This window comes from Mastomys coucha, unplaced genomic scaffold (genome assembly GCF_008632895.1).
Source record: "Mastomys coucha isolate ucsf_1 unplaced genomic scaffold, UCSF_Mcou_1 pScaffold8, whole genome shotgun sequence".
In the NCBI taxonomy this organism is placed as follows: Eukaryota; Metazoa; Chordata; class Mammalia; order Rodentia; family Muridae; genus Mastomys; species Mastomys coucha.
Genome location: NW_022196914.1, coordinates 74,851,258 through 74,869,731, shown reverse-complemented (window position 1 = coordinate 74,869,731; position 18,474 = coordinate 74,851,258). Strand labels below are relative to the sequence as shown.

At 37.5% G+C, this 18,474-nt stretch overlaps 1 protein-coding gene and 1 long non-coding RNA gene across 3 annotated transcripts in view; one reads left to right on the top strand and one right to left on the bottom strand.

Annotated features, from left to right (window-relative positions):
* Nucleotides 1–18,474, bottom strand: part of LOC116083701 — a 200,394-nt gene that overhangs the window by 32,695 nt on the left and 149,225 nt on the right. The window contains exons 7-9 of one of the 2 annotated variants that reach the window (XR_004115879.1): nucleotides 5,690–5,796; nucleotides 4,906–5,020; nucleotides 505–614 (exon numbers count right to left, since the gene is read on the bottom strand). This is a non-coding gene — a long non-coding RNA (uncharacterized LOC116083701). Of the gene's footprint in view, nucleotides 1–504; nucleotides 615–4,905; nucleotides 5,021–5,689; nucleotides 5,797–18,474 lie in introns of those variants that run through there. The other variant, XR_004115878.1, reaches the window with a different exon arrangement.
* Ndufs4 (NADH:ubiquinone oxidoreductase subunit S4) overlaps nucleotides 1–18,474 on the top strand; it is a 95,934-nt gene that overhangs the window by 13,603 nt on the left and 63,857 nt on the right. The gene's annotated exons all lie outside the window — the stretch shown is intronic.

Genomic DNA, 18,474 nt, shown 5'->3' with positions numbered 1-18,474 from the left:
TTAGCTCCCATTTTTCATATGAATCTTAGAAACATGTCATTTAGCTTCCAACTGGTCTGCATTTGAAGTTTTATTTGTATTTCAAGTTACATACAGGATTAAGTTCAGACTTCTCAGTGTGTTATGGAACCCTTCATATTCTCTGCTCTCATCTTTTGTTCTTCTGTTCATTCCTGGACATTCATCTCCTCCCCCTTTTTAAAAATAGGAATTGGTTATACAGTCCAGATTGGGCCAGATTTCTTACGTGGCCCAAGCTGACCTCAAATTTCCAGTATTCTAGCCTTAGCCTCCCATGGGCTGTGGTAATAGGCAACTCATCCATACTCAATGGTATCTGCATTTTTAACAGCTTCCTCCTGGCCCAGATTATAGGCATAGATTAGTGCTATTTTATTACTATTAATACTGTTTAATATTATTAGTAGCTAATACTATTTGGGTGATTGTAAGTTACCTATAATTCCATAGTTCTTTTTTCTTCTATAATTAAAGTTTGTCGTTCTGCATGCTTCATACTTGTCTGAGGCTCCTGTGCCTCTGTCCTGCCTCGTCCCATTTGCTCACAGTGCTCCTCCTGTTCATCCCCAGGTAGTAGTTTTGTCACTGATTTGCTTAAATTCAAAGTTTAGAATAAGTGCCAGTCTGTGTGGATTTGGATTCCTACTGGCATATCCCAGTGTTCAGCATAAGCTAAATATTCCTGAGAGTTTATAGTTTTTTTTTTTAATTTTAAAATCTTTGCAAAACCTTTTAAGAAGTATTTGTGTGTGTGTGTGTGTGTGTGTGGTATCTTGGGGGTAGGACCTAGTCTAATATAAAATTCACTTTGTTTCTTACACACATAGCATTATAGTGTAGAACTTTCCATTCATGATCTCATGGTAGTGTTCAAATAGTTTGAAATTTTGGGAGCATTTTTAGTTTCAGATGTTTAGATTAGAGATTCCCTGTACTCCTGTGTCTCATTGTGATAGTCTATTATTTGTCCAGATTCCCTCTAGACTTAAGATCATTGACATCTGGGACTGTTTTGTTAACTACCTGTGTATTTTCAGAGTATATCTATGGAGTCACTAGATTATGGAATGGTATAGAAATTTTAAAAATGTTGCTCAGCTGTCTTTCCAAAAAGCAGGATAGCATTTGGGGTATTTTTTTCTTTAAGACATATTTATTTTATTTTATTTTATTTGTGCTTTTTTGCCTGGATATATGTATGTATACCACATGTGTGCCTGGTGCTCACAAAGGTCAGAAGACGGCATCAGAGTCCCTGGAATTGGAGTTGCAGATGGTTGTGAGCTGCATGTAGGTGCTGAGAATTGAACCTGGTCCTCTTCAATAACAAGTACTCTTAGTTACTGAGCCATCTCTCTGGTCACTATTTTAGTATTCTTTAAATATAACCATTATGAATACTAATATCATAGATTGCCTAAAAGAGATAGTGTTTAGTTTAACAGCCCTATTGCTTTTTCTATATTATTGAATAGTCATATTGCAAATTTTATCTTTTCCTTTTTCTTTTCTGATGATCTGTTCTATAGTGCTGACTGGTCAGCCTGTAGCTCAGCCTGATCTTGAACTTGTTGTGATACTTCTGCCTTTGCCTCCCAAGTGCTTGGGTTATAGGTATTTGCTACCACACCATATAAATGTAAGCTTAAAATAGTATTTACTAGCATGAATTAAGTAGAAATTCTGTCGGAAAGCTTTTTGTGTGACTTGGATTTTTACAGGATAGTTTTACAGGATTTCATAAAAGTGAAAATGTATTAGGACTGAAGTTCCCAGTAGTGAGCTAGTATTCTTTTTAATGATGAATAGCTCTAATAGATGTATTAAATAGACTTTAGACAGCAGACTACATAATAAAATTTTGAGATTGAACATTTATAAGTTCTTCTAGATGGCATTTAGCAGGCCATATAATCTCATCTACTTGATTTTGTTCATTTGTATTTATTTTACTCATATAACCAGTTGAAAAGTAATATCCTAGGACTTTAAGGTATATGAGAATTTCACATGTACTGTTACATTTTGCTTTGTGTGTTTGTTAGAATTTGAGAAGAGACAGAGTAAAAAGCATCACTGGACATATCTGCGAAGATAAAAATTTAATGGGTGTTCTCTTTATAGTTTCAGCCAAAATCTGTTGTTACTGTATGAACATTAAAAATTTGTGGAAAGTGTTCTCATTATCTACATGACTATTTTACTTGTAATAAGTGCTAAATATATGAATGATCCAAAGAGAAAAGATACTAAGTGTTTTTAAATTATCTTAATCTTGGGCATTGGATGCACAGAGAAATCAAAAATACCTGACAGAGTAGTTTTATTAAGTAAGCTTCTCTGACAGTCTTAATGCATCCTGCATAGCAACCATGCTCCAGTGTGTATGCTCCCACTTTGTGCCTTGAAAACATCTTGTATATATCTGTATCATAGAACATTTCTATGAGCGTTCAAACCCATGGTAATGAAGTTAGTGTGTGTGTGTACGTGTGTGTGTATGTGTGTGTGTGTGTGTGTGTATGTGTGTGTGTATATGTATGTGTATGTGTGTATTCAGTAACTAAAAATTTGAAGGCTAGCTACTGGGTCTAGCATTTTGTTTAAGACATTGTAGATGTTTCACTACATGATGGATAAATTCAGCAGGGATTACCATCACTACATACATTAAAAAAATAGGGTCTTGCTAATAAGTAGCCATGGCTACCCTTGAACTTATTATATAGCTGGAGATCCTCTTACCTCAGTTTCTCACAAGCTGGGATTACTAGTATGTTTCTGTGGTATTTTGGTAAAGAATGTGGCTGAAGGGGTCATGTAAAGAAGTTGAGGCTTGACCCCATGAAGAGAGCCAATGAAAGGCTAATTGGTGAAGCTGAGTTGTAGCAGAAGATCCTAGTGTATTGGAGATGCCAGTACTGTAAGATCATCACCAAGAACAGAGCAGCAGTGGAGTTGGAGTCAACCAGAGCCTGGAGTGCAATAGAGGGCAAAGCTGGAGATGTGATACCAACTCTCTGGAGGAGCCCAGAAGATCATGTGTGGATCCCAGACACTGGAACAAGAAGCTGTAAAGTTGAAGTTACCTTGGAGACCCAAAGATGTTTGAGATGTCAGAGCTGTGGGATATCTGCTGAGGAAAGCTGCTAATGGAGTGGAATCAGCCCAGGAGAAAGAAGTTGGTTATAGTCAACAAAGATGAAAAAGGAGTTGGAGATCTGAAGACCACTTTGACATCAGAGATGCAGAGTTTGGAGTTTGCCCAGCTGGTTTCCTGTCTTGCTTTGTTCCAGTTAAGTGATTGCATGAATCTCAGAAGAGCTAAACTTTGGACTTTTAACATTGTTGAGACTTCTGTAGACTATGGGAACTCTTGAAGGTGGACTAAATATATTTTGCATTATGTTTTGGTATGGCTCCCATAGACTCATATGTTTGAAGAAGCCTGTGGGGGCCAGGGAGTGGAATGTGGTGGTTTGAATATGCTTGGCTCAGGGAGTTGCTCTATTTGGGGATGTGACCTTGGAGTAGATGTGGTCTTGTTGGAGGAATTGTATCATTGTTAGCATGGGCTTAAGACCCTTCTCCTAGCTACCTGGAAGCCAGTCTTCTCCTAGCAACCTCCAGATAAAGATGTAGACCTCTCAGCTCCTCTTGCATCATGCCTGCCTAGATGCTGTCATGCTCCTAACTTGATAATGGACTGAACCTCTGAACCTATAAGCCAACCCCAATTAAATGTTGTCCTTATAAGAGTTGCTTTGGTCATGATGTCTGTTCACAGCAGTAAAACCCTAACTAAGTCACCTTGTGAATATGTGGTTCAGAGGTTCTATGATGAAAATATTGGTACATGAAAACTAAATAAAATCAGCAGTTAAATTCTAGGACTGGACAGCTTAGAGACCAGTGCCTTTCTTAAGGGTAAAATTTCCTTCTTTGGTCCAAAAGAAGCTCTAAACATTGGCTTCCTGTGTGCTGCAGAGTTTGCTAAGTTGTAAAACTTTGTTTAGTAATGCCTGGGTGGTTTTCCTAACCAATGTATATTTCAAGTATTATTCATTTCAGTCTTGATTTATGCCAGTGAAAAAGTTCTTTTTGGTGTGTTTCAATGAATAGTATTTGAAGTTCATAGTCATAAATAGTTCTGAGGAGGGTTAATCCATTGTTAAGAGTATGGTTTGAAGTTAACTTGTATTAGATGGCACTGTTAATACTGAAGAATTATTTCTTATGCAACAGCTGGACTAGCTAACATTTATACCAGGTACCAGCCACTAAATAAGGGTTTTATGAACGTGGTCTCATTTAATTATTCTCACAGTATCTATATGCCATAGGTGAAAATGTCGTTAGTAGTGTTTTCAGTGTAATGTTGTGAATGAGTAACAGAGTTCTATATTGTATAACGAATCTTGTACGATTGACTGTATCAAACTCACCAATTACCTCACTCACTTTACACACATTCACATATATTCCTTTTCCCTAAACCGTTTAAAGTAACTACAGATGTCTTAGTATTCTTATCTCTACTTAAATTTTAGCGGACAAATTATAAGGCTGAGGTCATAGCTCAGTGGATACCGAGCTTACTAGGAGGTAGGTGGTCTTGGGTTTTGTCCTCAGTGACACTGCATAAAATTAGGTGTACACCTGCAGTTCCTTGGAGTGGGTGTGTAGAGATAGGAGGGTCAAGAAAGAAAAAAGATAAATTAATGAAGAGTTCTAAGCAAAGACTGATATAGTTGAGCATAATTACCTAAGTAGTAAGATACATTGACAAAGACTAGAGACAGGCGGTGAACTTAAGGGATTGTTGTCCTGGCCCAGGTGGAAAGGAATGAAGGTAGAGACAGCGGTGGGTGTGGTCATACTTACAGTTGGTGAGAGGAAAATAAAGAGAAGTCAGTTGTCCACATTTATTTAAGCAGAGTGTGGAAAGATACTTGTTTTGTAGGATTTTCTTTCCCTCCTGGATTAGCCTTGCTTGTTACTAAAGAGAAAGAAAGGAACATTTGTTTCTCTATGCCATGCATTACATGCCATTACTTACCATGCTATTTAATTCTATAAATATCTCTATGAGTTATTATTAATTCTGTCTTTACAGAGAAGGAAATTGACGTGTTTAAATTACTTTGAAATAATTGTTTTCAAAATAATTTTGCTGTTAAGTGGCAGATCTGGAAGAAATCTAGCATAGGTCTAACTAACTCTCCCCCACGGCCTAAGACAGGGCTTCTCTGTGTAGCCCTGGCTATCCTGGAACTTGCTCTATAGACCAGGCTGGCCTCCAGCTCAAAGAGATCCACTTGCCTCTGCTTCCCAAGTGCTGATATTAAAGGTATGCACCACCACCACCAGGCAGGTCTGACCAGTTGTTAAGTTATAGTCACTACATGATTGATTGTTTTTCAGTTTATTTTAAAAAAGAGGAAAGTAATGGTATTTTAAACATATTTATTAATTTTAATCATGTGATCAAATTTTGTAAAATGGTTTGTTCAAGAATGCCAGATTTTGCTGAAGGACAGACACTTCATCTTTGATCTAAAGACTAAATAAATAATACCTATTAACTAGCTTTATCTTTGATGGAATGTCGTTGATAATGTAATGTTGCTCAAATGATAATGTAGTGTGTTCAAAAAGCATTTCTTACCTTTCAGCATATTAATTGTGGTCTGTTTGGTGCAAATATATTTATGATGCAAATATAATCTCAGTGGTCTGTGCTGCAGACATGGAGATGTTCTAAATCCAAAGCTCCTAATGCAAGGAAAACAAGCAGCAAGTGGGAATACTTAGAGTTGCTGATACACGCAGAGGTTTAGGTAGCTTTTAATTTAGCAGGTATGCTTTGCAAAATGTAACAGTAGTTTTAGTAGTTTCATGAAACAGCTATCTAGTGTTTTTTAGTGTCTTGAGCTTGGAAGACTCAACATTATGCTGCCCTTAAGACCAAAATGAAGCTTTGTAAAATGTGACATCTTGATTCACTTGAAAATAGTAAACTCTCAAAATATCGCACTGAACTTCAAACAGTCAATATATAGCAGATACCATACAACTTGAGTTCTCATGTAACATTCTCTAGAGCTACGTATTATTAACAGACAGTTGCTAATCAAGCTGTAGCTGTCAGGATCTGTGATTTAAAATTTTTTTTCTGTGATTTAAAATCAATAAAGATTTATATCTTGTTCATATTGTGTGCCCCTTATGAGACAGCTAGTAACTATTTTGTATGTCCTCATTTGTGGACAAACTTTTGATTACTGTGACAGAGGAAAAAGACAAGGCAATCATGTGTAGTCTTAAAATTTGTGTTATTGTCACTTTCTCGTACATTTCACTGATAACATAAATCACATGCCCATAGCTAACTATGAAGTTGTTAGTAAGGCAGTACAATCTCACCAGATGCTTGGGCAAAATGAAATGACTTATAGCCTTATGTTGAGTATATAGGATTATGCATAGTTGATTAGTATATTTTGGTAAAAGATGTTACATAGCTCTTTAAATAATCCTATCCTGGCTGAATTAAAGGTATACCTCTAATTCCCAACTACTGGAGATCAAATCAGGGCTCTATCACTGAGCCACATCCTTAGAGCTGAGTTAGATTTTGATGTTGGGTAGGTCTGTGAAGTAGCTGGCTGGTTATCTCCATTACTGCTCTTTGTTCACTTGAGGTGAACTCTATGCCCATAGCCTTGCAGCTGTATTGCTTGGCCGCTTTAGCCTAGTGACAGCTTTCAGCACACCCTTGCCTCAGTTAGGGTTTCTACTGCTATGATATGGCATCATGAGCAAAAGCAACTTTGAGAAGAAAGGGTTTATTTCAGCTTACAGCTTTCAGCAGACAACTAAATCACTGAGGGGAGTTATGGCAGTCACTCAAGGCAGAACTTTGGAGGCAGGAATTGAGGAAGTAGCCATGGGGAGTACTGCTTCCTGTTTGCTTCTCCTGGCTGTCAGCATGCTTTTGTATATACCCCAGGACCACCTGTTCAGGGGTAGCACCACTCTCAACGGACTGGACCCTTCTACATCAATTATTAATCAAGAAAATGTCTCACAGGCTTGACTGCAGGCCAATCTTTTGGAGGTGTCTGTTTGTTTATTGAGATAGGGTCTTCCTGTAGCCCTAGCTCTTCAGGAGGCCCAGGCTGGCCTTGAACTTACAGATATCTCCTGTTTCCAACTCCTTCAGCAAATCCTACCAGCATGCTATGGGCTTGTACAGTCGGCCATTTTCTTAATTGACCCTTGCTAGTGTCAAATTAACAACATCAATGGCAACAAAACTAGACAGCACACCATGAAAGGCTACCAAGTCTTCGAGTTGCCAATTGTGAGCCCTAGGATTGTAAACCTTGAAACTAAAAGCAAGCCCCTGGATGACAAGTAAGATCAACACCTGCAACAAATACTTAGTTCAAATGAAATATGGATAAAAAGAATTAAAGACCAGTACACTACCTGATGACTCTGACTATTCTGCATTTATGTGTCCATGTGGCATCAGTGAGCTTGAACACTGTGGTCTCATACTAGAAGAAGATGTTAGAAACACACTCCCATCTACTACAACTATAAACCCTAGACAAGTATTCCAACTTGCCAGTTCTTCATTTTGTAAAAACAGTTTGTATGACCTTTAAAAGAATGTCAAATAAAATCCTAAAGTAGATTGAGAATGCTGAAGGAACTTTTAGACATTCTGTTCAAAACCAGAAGCCTACAAGGCTGGAAGGATGGCTCAGAGATGAAGAGTACTTCTGACTGCTCTTGCAGAAGACTTAGGCTCCATTGCCAGCACCCACTTGGTGGCTAACAGCTTTCTGGCCGCCTCAGACATCAAACATACACATGGAACGTATACATACATGCAGACAAACACTTATACACATAAAATAAAAATAAATGTTTTAAAAAGTCACCAGCTTGTGTCCTCCCCAAAAGATGCTCAAACCGAGTTATCAAATCAGCATGATGGGAAACTTATAGTTATGACTGGCAAAGACAATTCTTGGAAGTTGCCAAGACATTGAAGGAGAGTGGAAGGGTTTGTATGAAGTACTTCCATACAAACATGAGGATCTGAATTCAGATCCCTGGCACCCATGTAAGACCCAACTCTTTTACCTTGTGTCTGTAATCCCAGGCTGAGCTGGTGGAGACAAGAAAATCTGAGCCTAGCCTGATAGGTGCCAAGATCCAAGCCAGAGACCCTGTCTCAAAACGTAAGGTAGAGAGTAACAGTTGACAACCTGTCTGGCCTTCCACACATACAAATAGGGATATCACATCCACACATGTACACACTCTTCCCACACAAATGAAAAGTAGTAAAAGTGACAAGGCCTGTATTCACTGGAATTCCCCTGCAAAATGAGGTTACTGTTTAGAGCATGCAGCTGCATATGAGGAAGATTTGACTATTAAACAAGGTGCTGTGTGATTATTATAATGCCAGAGACTGTTCACATTGCTACCTCCTGAAGGGAGTTGTAAAGTACATCCTTTGCCTAGTATCAAAAGAGGCAAAAAGGATTTACAAAGATAATTTATAATAAAGTTTAAATTTTAAAAAATACTTCATAAAAGCCCAAACTTTTTAGTTTTGTGTATGTGTGTGTGTGTGTGTGTGTATGTGTTTGGGTTTCTTTGTTTAGTTTTTGTTTGGATGACCTGTCCATTGGTGAGAGTGGGCATTGAAGTCTCCAAGTTTTTAGTATTTTAAGAGGAGAACTAGATAGTTATCTATTTATGGTTTAGAGGGGAAAAAATGCTTTCAATTTTTTGACAAAGGAAGTTTATGAATTTTACTGAGAGTCTTAAATACAAATCTATCACAGTTTTCAGGCATGCTTTGCCAAATTTATATTATTTGTGATATCAACATGTGGAGTCTGCTAAATGTTCTGTCTGTCTTTGTCACCTTAAGTCTGTGTTTTTCTCCAGTGCCACTCCCCTACAAAAAGTCTCTTGTGAAACTTTGCTTTTCCTATTTTTGAAATTTGTTTAGAATATTTTAAAATATAAATATTTCTTTATTTTTATGTGTCAATGAAAATAAATATTTAAAAATTGGTTAATTTTGCTTGTTATGAATAAATTTTTTTATATTTATGAATTTTTTTTATTTTGATGCTGAAATGTGAAGTAGGTAACTTAAACTACCTACTAGAGAACATATTTGACTAGTGAGATCATTGATTTGCCTAGACCTGTTTTCTCTCTGTTCTGTTCATGACAGTGTTTGTAAGTATATTGTAAGAGTAATTGCCCTCATGTATTTGCTTATACTATAAATCTATTAAGAAAGATTCAACATTAGCAATTATTTCTATGCAAAATGTGGCGAACACTGGTGCCAGCTCAAGGTCTAAAAAATAGTAAGGGTGGCAATTGGTGGGACATATGGTCACAAAAAGCATGACCATATTTTGTGTTACACAGACACTAGAAGTTTCTAAAAAGTGTATGATTTTTTTTCAAAAGTGTATAATTTTGGAAAGTTTGCTACATGATGCAGTACAAATGAATAATTATTGTGAAGTTCAGCAGCTCAATCTGGACTTCTAAAATTTTGCAAAATGAGTGGTTAATATATACAGACATAGTATTTCTACATGCATATGTGAAGAGACTTTCTCTAGGCAAAGTTACAAGTCTACAACTTTGAAAACCTCTAGTGAGCCTTTTTCTTTATCAGGATAAACTCGGGTTCACCAGTCCTCATAAGCTATCCTCTTTCCTTTTGACAGGTATGTAGCTCAGGCTGGCTTCGAATGTGCCATTCTCTTTTCTCAGCCTTAGGTTTCAGAAGTGCACTAATGGGGTGGTCTCTGTCATTGCGATAAAATATTCATATAGAAAGTGAAGGATCTGTTTCAAGTCATTAACATCCTGTTTGTTTACATTATTGTGACAAACAGCCACCACTGTCACTACTGTCCTCTTCTGAACTTTTCATAATCCCAGTGGGAACTCTGACTCATTACCTGACCTTCCTCTCCTCTTCTCAGCCTGCCAGCTTTTGGTGGCCACTGTTTTCCCTAAGGGTTTCGATGCATCTAGAAACACATAGGTGTTTTTCTTTGTAACTGCTTTATTTTACTCCAGGTTCATCAGTTTTATATTATGTGCTTCCCAGGATCAGCTTCCTTAGAGTAGATGTTCTGCTGTGTGTATATTTACCACATTGTGTTTAGGCACTTAGCTATCAATAGACACTGGAATTGTTTCCATCTTTGGCTGTTTGTGAGTAATGCTGCTATAATTGTTGAGTGTCCAACTATATCTTTGCATCCCTGTTTTCAGTGTCTTTGGTTATATACTGAGATGAAGTTATTGGATACTGTAGTAACTTCATTTTAACATTTTGAGGGGAGGATGCACTGTTTCCATAGTGCTACAGTGAACAAATTTATCCACATCCTTGCTAATTCTTGCTGCTTTCTTTTTATCCAGTAATAATAACTTCTATTGATGGGCATGAAATAGGTTGGTTTTTGTTTTTGCTATATTAATTTTGAGACAGTGTCATTATTTAGCATATTTGTCAGGTACTCGGTATGTAGACCAGGCTGGTCTGGAATGCACTGACTCTGCCTCTTAAATGCTGAGGTTAAAGGGGTGCACTGCCAGACACAACCCTAACCATAGTATCTTACAGCTGTTTTGCTTGTTTACTTATGTTTTCTTCAATATTTTTGTATGTTTTTGTGTAGACATTAAGCTTGTAGCTTAGACACATAGTCATTCCCTGTTAGCTTTGTAAGAAACTGCCACACATATTCCCAAATGGCTACCTTTCTGAAGTCCAGTGATGAGTGCTCTTCCATCCATGCCAGCATTTGGTGTCACCAGTGTTTTGAAATTTAGCTGTTTTGTTTTGTTTTGTTTTTGTTTTTTGAGACAGGGTCTCTCTATGTAGGTCTGGTTGGCCTGGAATTTACTATATAGACCAGGTTGGTGAAACTCAGCTATTCTAGTAGATCTGCCATTCACTATTTTAATTTTAATTTGTGATTTTCAACTGGACCACTTTTCATACATGCTGATTATCATCGGGTTGTTGTCATTGTATTGTTTGAAACCATACGATCCTACTATGTAGTCCTGGATGGTCTGCAACTGGATATGCCAATGAGGCTGGCTTGAACTCTGTAGCTGTACAGATGGCTGTGAGCCATCATGTGTGTGGCTGCTGGGAATTGGACTCACGACCTCTGCTGTCCCCGCTTGTTCCACCCAGCTCGCTCCAGCCCCGCTCGCTCCAACCCCGATACCTCCAGTGTAATTTACTGTTGTTGTCTTCAGACCCACCAAAAGAGGGTGTCCGATCTCATTACGGGGTGGTTGTGAGTCACCATGTGGTTGCTGGGATCCGAACTCAGGACCTTCAGAAGAGCAGTCAGTGCTCTTACCCACTGAGCTATCTCGCCAGCCCCCCATAATATCTTTTTAACTATGTTGTTTTCTTAGTGAAGTTTATGAAAATCTTGTATATGATGGATATATTATTTTAATCAAGATAAGTATCTTACAAAGACAGTCTCTTAGTCTATAGCTTTTGATTTTTAAAAACAATACATTTTATAGAACAAAAGCTTTCATTTCAGGGAAATATATTTGACCTATTTTTGTATGTCATGAATCATTTTTGATGGTTACAAACTCAGTGCCAACTACAAGAGCACCTAGAATCTTGGTAGTTCTACATCTTAATATTAGTTCAGTGATCTGTTATGGATAGTTGTGGAGAAAGGTTTAAGGTTACTCTATGATTCAATGGAGAAGGCTCAGTGGGTACAGAACACACCAGACAAGGGCAGGACCTGAGTGCAAATCCGCAGAACTCATATAGAGAAGGCCAGCTGTGACTCACAAGCCTGTACGGCACAGACGGGCAGATCCCAAGACTGATGGCCTGCTAGCTAATGTGTGAACTTTCAGTTCAATGATATGCTCTTCTCCAATGTTGAAGTAGAGAGTGATAGAGTATCAGCGTCTGGCCTCACATGCCCATACCAGCATGACAGACAGACAGACAGAACACTAAGATCATTATATGGCTTTATTTTTCATCTTAATACATTGCCTTGCTCCTTTCCCAAAGGTCATTTGATTATATTTAAATACTCTATTTCTAGACTATTAGTTGTGTTATGTTGATTTATTTATCTCTTGGGTATCCACATGTAGACATGTTTTAAGTTCTAATGTCCAGAAAGTAACTTGTTGGAATTTTGATATGGTTTGTTTCATTATAGAGTAATTTATGAAGAAATGTTTTAACAATATCAATTATCTCTGCACATGAATATAAAACATATCTTCATTATTTAGATATTTTATGATTTCTCTCATTAGATTTTTCTAGTTTTGCTTATAAAGATCTTGTATAGGTTGGTAGATTTTCATGTAAATGTTTATTTACAATTGTATATCACTTAACTGGGGGAATAAATTCTGAAAAATGATTTCTTCATTGGACAGACATCATAGAGTATACTTTGGTGAGCTGAAGCATCAGCGATCCTGTTGGAGGCTATGATCCCACGGCAACCTCCCAATTGGTTGATAAAATGCTCCTTTATGGAATGGCTATATTGTTGCATTGATGTACATACAGTTGTGGGGTTTTTTTTGTTTGTTTGTTTGGTTTGGTTTTTGGTTTTTCGAGACAGGGTTTCTCTGTGTAGCCCTGTCTGTCCTGGAACTCACTCTGTAGACTAGGCTGGCCTCAAACTCTGAAATCCGCCTGCCTCTGCCTTCCAACTGCTGGGATTAAAGGTGTGTACCACCACTGCCCAGCTCCAATTGTGTTTTTAATATCACATTTCATTTGTTTACTGGTAGTAGCTAGGAAAGTTCACTTTGGTATATTAATGTTGTATTGTATAACCTCAGTATTATAATCATTAACTATAATCAGAAGGCTTTTCAGTGATGCATGTGTTTGGGCTCAGATAGACTATGATGTCATTGGCAAATAAAGACATTTTATTCTTGTCTAACATGTTTAGTTTTCTTTCTCCCTCTTCCCTCTCCCTCCTCTCCTCCCCCTTTTCCTCTCCCTCTCCTATGTAGCACTGGCTGGCCTGGAACTCTCTATGTAGACCAGGTTGGATTTGGTCTGCCTGCTTCTACTTCCCAAGTACTGTGATTGAATGTGTGTGCCTCCATGCCCAGTGGTCTTTGTTTCCTATGCTTATGGCATTAACTTATGTGGCTAGAGGAAATAGTCTTGTCTTTTTTTTTTCTGGCCTGAGAGGTAAAGCTTAAAGTTACTTATCATTAGGAATTATTTTAATTAGTGATAATGTAGTGCTTTGTATATGTTTTGCTAACTGATGTTCCAGAAAAAGGTGATTATGTTAAAGATTATTCAAAGGGTAGAATGTAGTGCTGTTGCAGAGGACCTGAGTTTGATTCCTAGCCCTTATGTTGAGCATTTCACAACTGCTTATAACTCCTGCTCCAGGATAGTCCTAGAGGGGTCACCAGTACACATATGCACAGGCCCCCACACAGATATACATAATTAAAATATTAAAGCTTAAGAGACTGAAGGAAGGACAATCCAGAGACTGCTCCACCTGGGAATCCTTCCCATATTCAGTCATCAAATCCAGATACTATTGTGGATATCAGCAAGTGCTGGCTGACAGTAGCCTGATATAGCTGTCTCCTGAGAGGCTCTGACAGTGACCAACTAATACAGAAGTAGAGGCTCACAGGCATCCATCCAATGGATTGAGTACAGGGTCCCCAGTGAAGGAGCTAGAGAAAGGACCCAAGGAGCTGAAGGGCTTGCAGCCCCTTAGCACAAACAACAATATGAACTAACTAGTACCCTCAGAGCTCCCAGGGACTAAAACTCCAACCAAAGAATACACATGGGGAGACTCATGGCTCTAGCACCATGTGTATAGCAGAGGATGGCCAAGCCCGTCATCAATGGGAGAAGAGGCCCTTGGCCCTGTGAAGGTTCTGTGCCCCAGTGTAGGGGAATGCCAGGGCCAAGAAGTGAGAGAGGGTGGGTTAGTGAGTGGGAGAGGGGGAAGGGAACAGGGGATTGTTTTATTTTTTATTTTTTTTATTTTTTTCTTCTTTTCTTTTCTTTTTCTTTTTTCTTTTGGAGGGGAACCTGGGAAAGGAGATATTGTAAATATAAAAACATCTAATAAAAATAAATAAATTAAAAAAAATACTAAGCTTAAAATGTTTGAATTGTTTTAAAGATTTATTTCATGTGTATGAATGTTTGACCTGTGTTCATGTATGTGTACCACTGTGTGCAATGCTAGAGGAGGCCCAAAGAAAGTATCAGATCCCCTGAAACTAGTTACAGCAGATTGAAGGCTGTGATGTGGGTCCTGGGAACTGAATCCAGCTCCTTTGCAAGAGGAACAAGTGCTCTTACCCACTGAGCCATCCTCTCTAGTCCCTACAAGTTTTCTTTAAAAAAGATTCTACAAGGCTAACTAAAACTTTTACCTTTTGCTTATGTGTACCATGTGTGTACTTGGTATCCCTGAGAGTAGAAGAGAATATCGGATCCCCTGGAACTAAAAGTGAGTGTTCAGAACCAAACCTGAGTCCCCTGAAAGAACAGGAAATGCTCCTAACTACTGAACTATCCTTTTACTTTGCCCATCTTTTCTTCGTTTTATGTCTGGTTTAATAGCTCTCTTTTTTTCTAGTTGCCTTTGGTGGGTGCTTAGATTGTTGAATTTAGATCTTGTGATATCCTTTGTACATACTGTTAGTTCCTATCACAAGTTTTCCTTGCTCATAGGAGGGAAAGGGCATCATTTTTCAATTATAGAAACTACTGTAATAAATCTGAATTGTAAGGTAAATTAGTTTTGATAAAAAAAAATTATAAGTGAAACATTTTCACTATTATGTCCTAGAACTTAAAGCACTTGTAGGATCTTTGTTTTTCCTTTTATTCTACTCTCTATATTTTCCCAGAATAGTAAAATGGTCTTAGGAAAGTTTTAGGACACACACACACACACACACACACACACACACACACATATAAAGTGGATGAGTGAAGGTCACTTGTGGGAATAGGTTCTCCTGTCTATGTCCCAGGAATCAAGCATCTTTACCCATTGTATCACTTTTAATCTGTTATCCTTAATTTTACTGCTAGATTATATAGTATGTTGATGATAATTTAAAATTTCTCTTGATTCAAATTCTTGAGAATGTTTAAGGTCATAAATTGAGAGTGATTAACATATCAACACATTTCAGGGCTGAGATAGTTATTGTGATGTGGAGAACATATACTATTACTTTATCATTTCAGGTATAGTCTTTGTCATATTTTCCTGTGATTTGATTTAATATAAAGTTCGGGTTTATTCAATTTGTAAGAGGTTGAAAACAAACACAATAGGTTATAATTAAAAAACTAAGGATATAAATTCCTTAGAGATTTGTATAAGAGTAGGAATTTTACTTCATACATAATAGATCATTTCTGGTTTTGAAATTACTAGCTAGCTTTAATGTTTATAAATCAATATTCAGGTATATACAGAAATTAAAGAAATACTCCTTATGAAAAAAGATACATGCAGATCTGAGATTTTGGGGAAGTTTGTCTGCTCTGTACTGTGTACGTAACATGCACTATGTACTTAACACAAATGTTAAACAGAATAGGCCTCATTGTGGGACAATTTGATCTTCATACTGTGATCCCAAGAATCAACGTCCCAAGTAGAAACCGCTAATCTCTCAAATCCTGCCCTGAAAATACATAAAGCTTCATTCTACTGAGCAGTCAGTACAGAGCTCAGTCTCTGGGGTGGGTCATGGCCTCCAGCTGCTAGTAGGAAGGAGGACGAAGATATTTGCATCAAGATTTTTGAATTAGCCCAGAAGATAGGGGGATGTTGGCTAAATTATTTTTAGTTGGTAAGGTTAACTGCTTCAAAGTAGTAGTACTATTTGTAATTTAGATCAAGAAGTTTACTTTTAATCAAATTGGTTTTTGGTACAATTATAAAATGGTTTCAGTCATTTAAAACATAAGAGGCATGGGGCAGTTTTCCCACTGGTTAGTGTTACCATATTCCAGGCTGATTTTGCGGGGGGTAGGGGGAACATTATCTTCTCAGACATCTTAAAGGTTACTGTTAAGAATGGTAGAACACTTAAACATTTTAAATGCCATATTCAGCATATCCTTGAAAGGTTTGCGGACCACAAACTATTAAATATATCTGAGGTAAACAAACTATGTTCCTAGTTACCTGCTTCAGACTCCAACCTGAAAACATACAGGAAGCTAGATGAAGCTTATCTCTAGGATTAGTATTCTGTATGACTACTAGTATTGAGACAGCAAATTTGTATATACATAATAACCTTAGAGATTTTGAGATAATATTTATATCTTAAGAAAAGTTTTAGAGAGTCAAATGAAAACTAAGAAATTGCGATAGTGGCAGTAGAATAGAACCTTATTCTTTGTTTTCTTCTGTCCAGGATTAGTGACTCTTCTGATAAGAGTCAGAGATTTTGGATTTTCTTTTAATAGGCATGTGCGGGTTTAGAGAAGGAGAGAGCCACACTTCAACCCTAATGCCAGCTTTAATTTTTGATTGAATTGGGACCACATAAAGACTATTTGCCACTTAGGCTGCAGAGTGTAGCAGAGATGAGCAGGAGGTTGGGTGATATCACTTGGCCAATTTGCTCTTTGTCTTGGGACATACTGTCTTCATGGTCTGCCCTCTTTCTTCAGATGTTTCCCTTGTCCAGTGGTCTCCAGATTCCTTGGTTGGATGCTTATATTCTCCTAGAAAGATAAAAGTCAAACCCTGCTCCAACCCTAATTCTGGGGGTTCCTTTTTTTGGCAGCATGTATTTTTCTTAGAGCAAAATGGTTTTTAGTAAAAGTATTATCTTACAATTGAAATTTGTAAATTTTAAAAATTCTTTTGGAAATTTGGAACTAAAATGTACCTTAGTATGTGTGGATAAATATACCTATATTCCCCTTTATTCATAATTCAAGGTTTAATTATATTTATTTTTTAGATCAGAAGAGACATTTCAGTTTTGCAAGAGACATTTAAATATAAATCATTGTGATTCCTATGGGTATGCTTCTGCTTTCCAATTGTTGTGGTTAAAGGTGTGTACCTCCCAAATGGTGGGATTAAAGGTATGAACCATCATCTGACTATGAATTCCTTTTAATAGTAATTCTCATAGTGTTGTCCTGATTTACTTTGGTTCTCCACTCCCCCTTATTTTTTAGTGTTAGTGGTAAACTTTCAGGTTTTTCAAATGTGTAATCTATAATTCTTGCTGATTTGTTCTGAATTTCTTCCCTCGAAAATTTTCATAAGTTAGTCTTGATTAAACATGATGCCAATATGTCTACTAATTCATTGTTTTCAGATGTTTTGTCTGTCTTACCTGTATGACCTACATAAAATTTAATGTCTTTGCTAGGTTTTGCCATTTTCATTCATGCTCCCATGACCAGATATCTTTGCCATTTATCTGCCAGTTAGTGGTTTCCCATTTTGCTGACTATATAGCTTTAGAATTATATATGTACCATGAACTGCACATAGAGATTTTTCCTTTCGTTTTCCTAGTTGTTTGTCTTATAGCCAGCCAATAGTGCTGTGCAGATTTTGAGGTCCCTTCCTTAGTATTGGCCATTCCATCCACTGGTCTATAGGCTGCCGCTTGCCATTAATTTTGCTTCCTTAAGTGGTTAATGACATGACAGTAAACCATGTGTCAGCCAAATGCTGTGACCAGTTTAGGGATGGGGATGATAGGCAACTGAGCTATTTCCTCAGTGTAAGAAGGCACAGACCCCGTTGCTACCATATCCTGGTCACAAGGAATTCAGATAGGTACCAGGTCCACTGTAATACCTTTCCTTCCATGAACTCTGCCCATAAGGGGCACCCTTATGACTATAGAGTGGTTGGCAGTGACTGAATATAAGGTTCTCCATGCCTCATACAATGTCCAGAGAGAGAATATGTATATCTCTATATGGAAAGCATTTGCACTAGAAGGCAAGAGGCCAATGTTGGTGAACTCCTTTTTGCTTTATGAAAAGTCCCCAGTTGCCAATTCATCAATAAATATGATATCCACAATTAGGGTATCATCTGGGTCAATATTGGTCAGGGCTGCATGCACAGAGATGAGCTTACAGGCAGATGCAAAAGCTACTCTTTGTTTCTGACCCCACTGGAAATTAGCTACCTTTCTAGTCATCCTGTAGAGGGTTTTTATAATAATCTGTAATATGTTATGTGGTTTCTCTAGTGTGCAAATGTACCAGTTAGGAGCTATATTTTAGTTTTACTCTTTGGTGGTGGGATTAAAGGCTCAAATGTTTTTTTTTTTTGTTTTTTTTATTTTAGA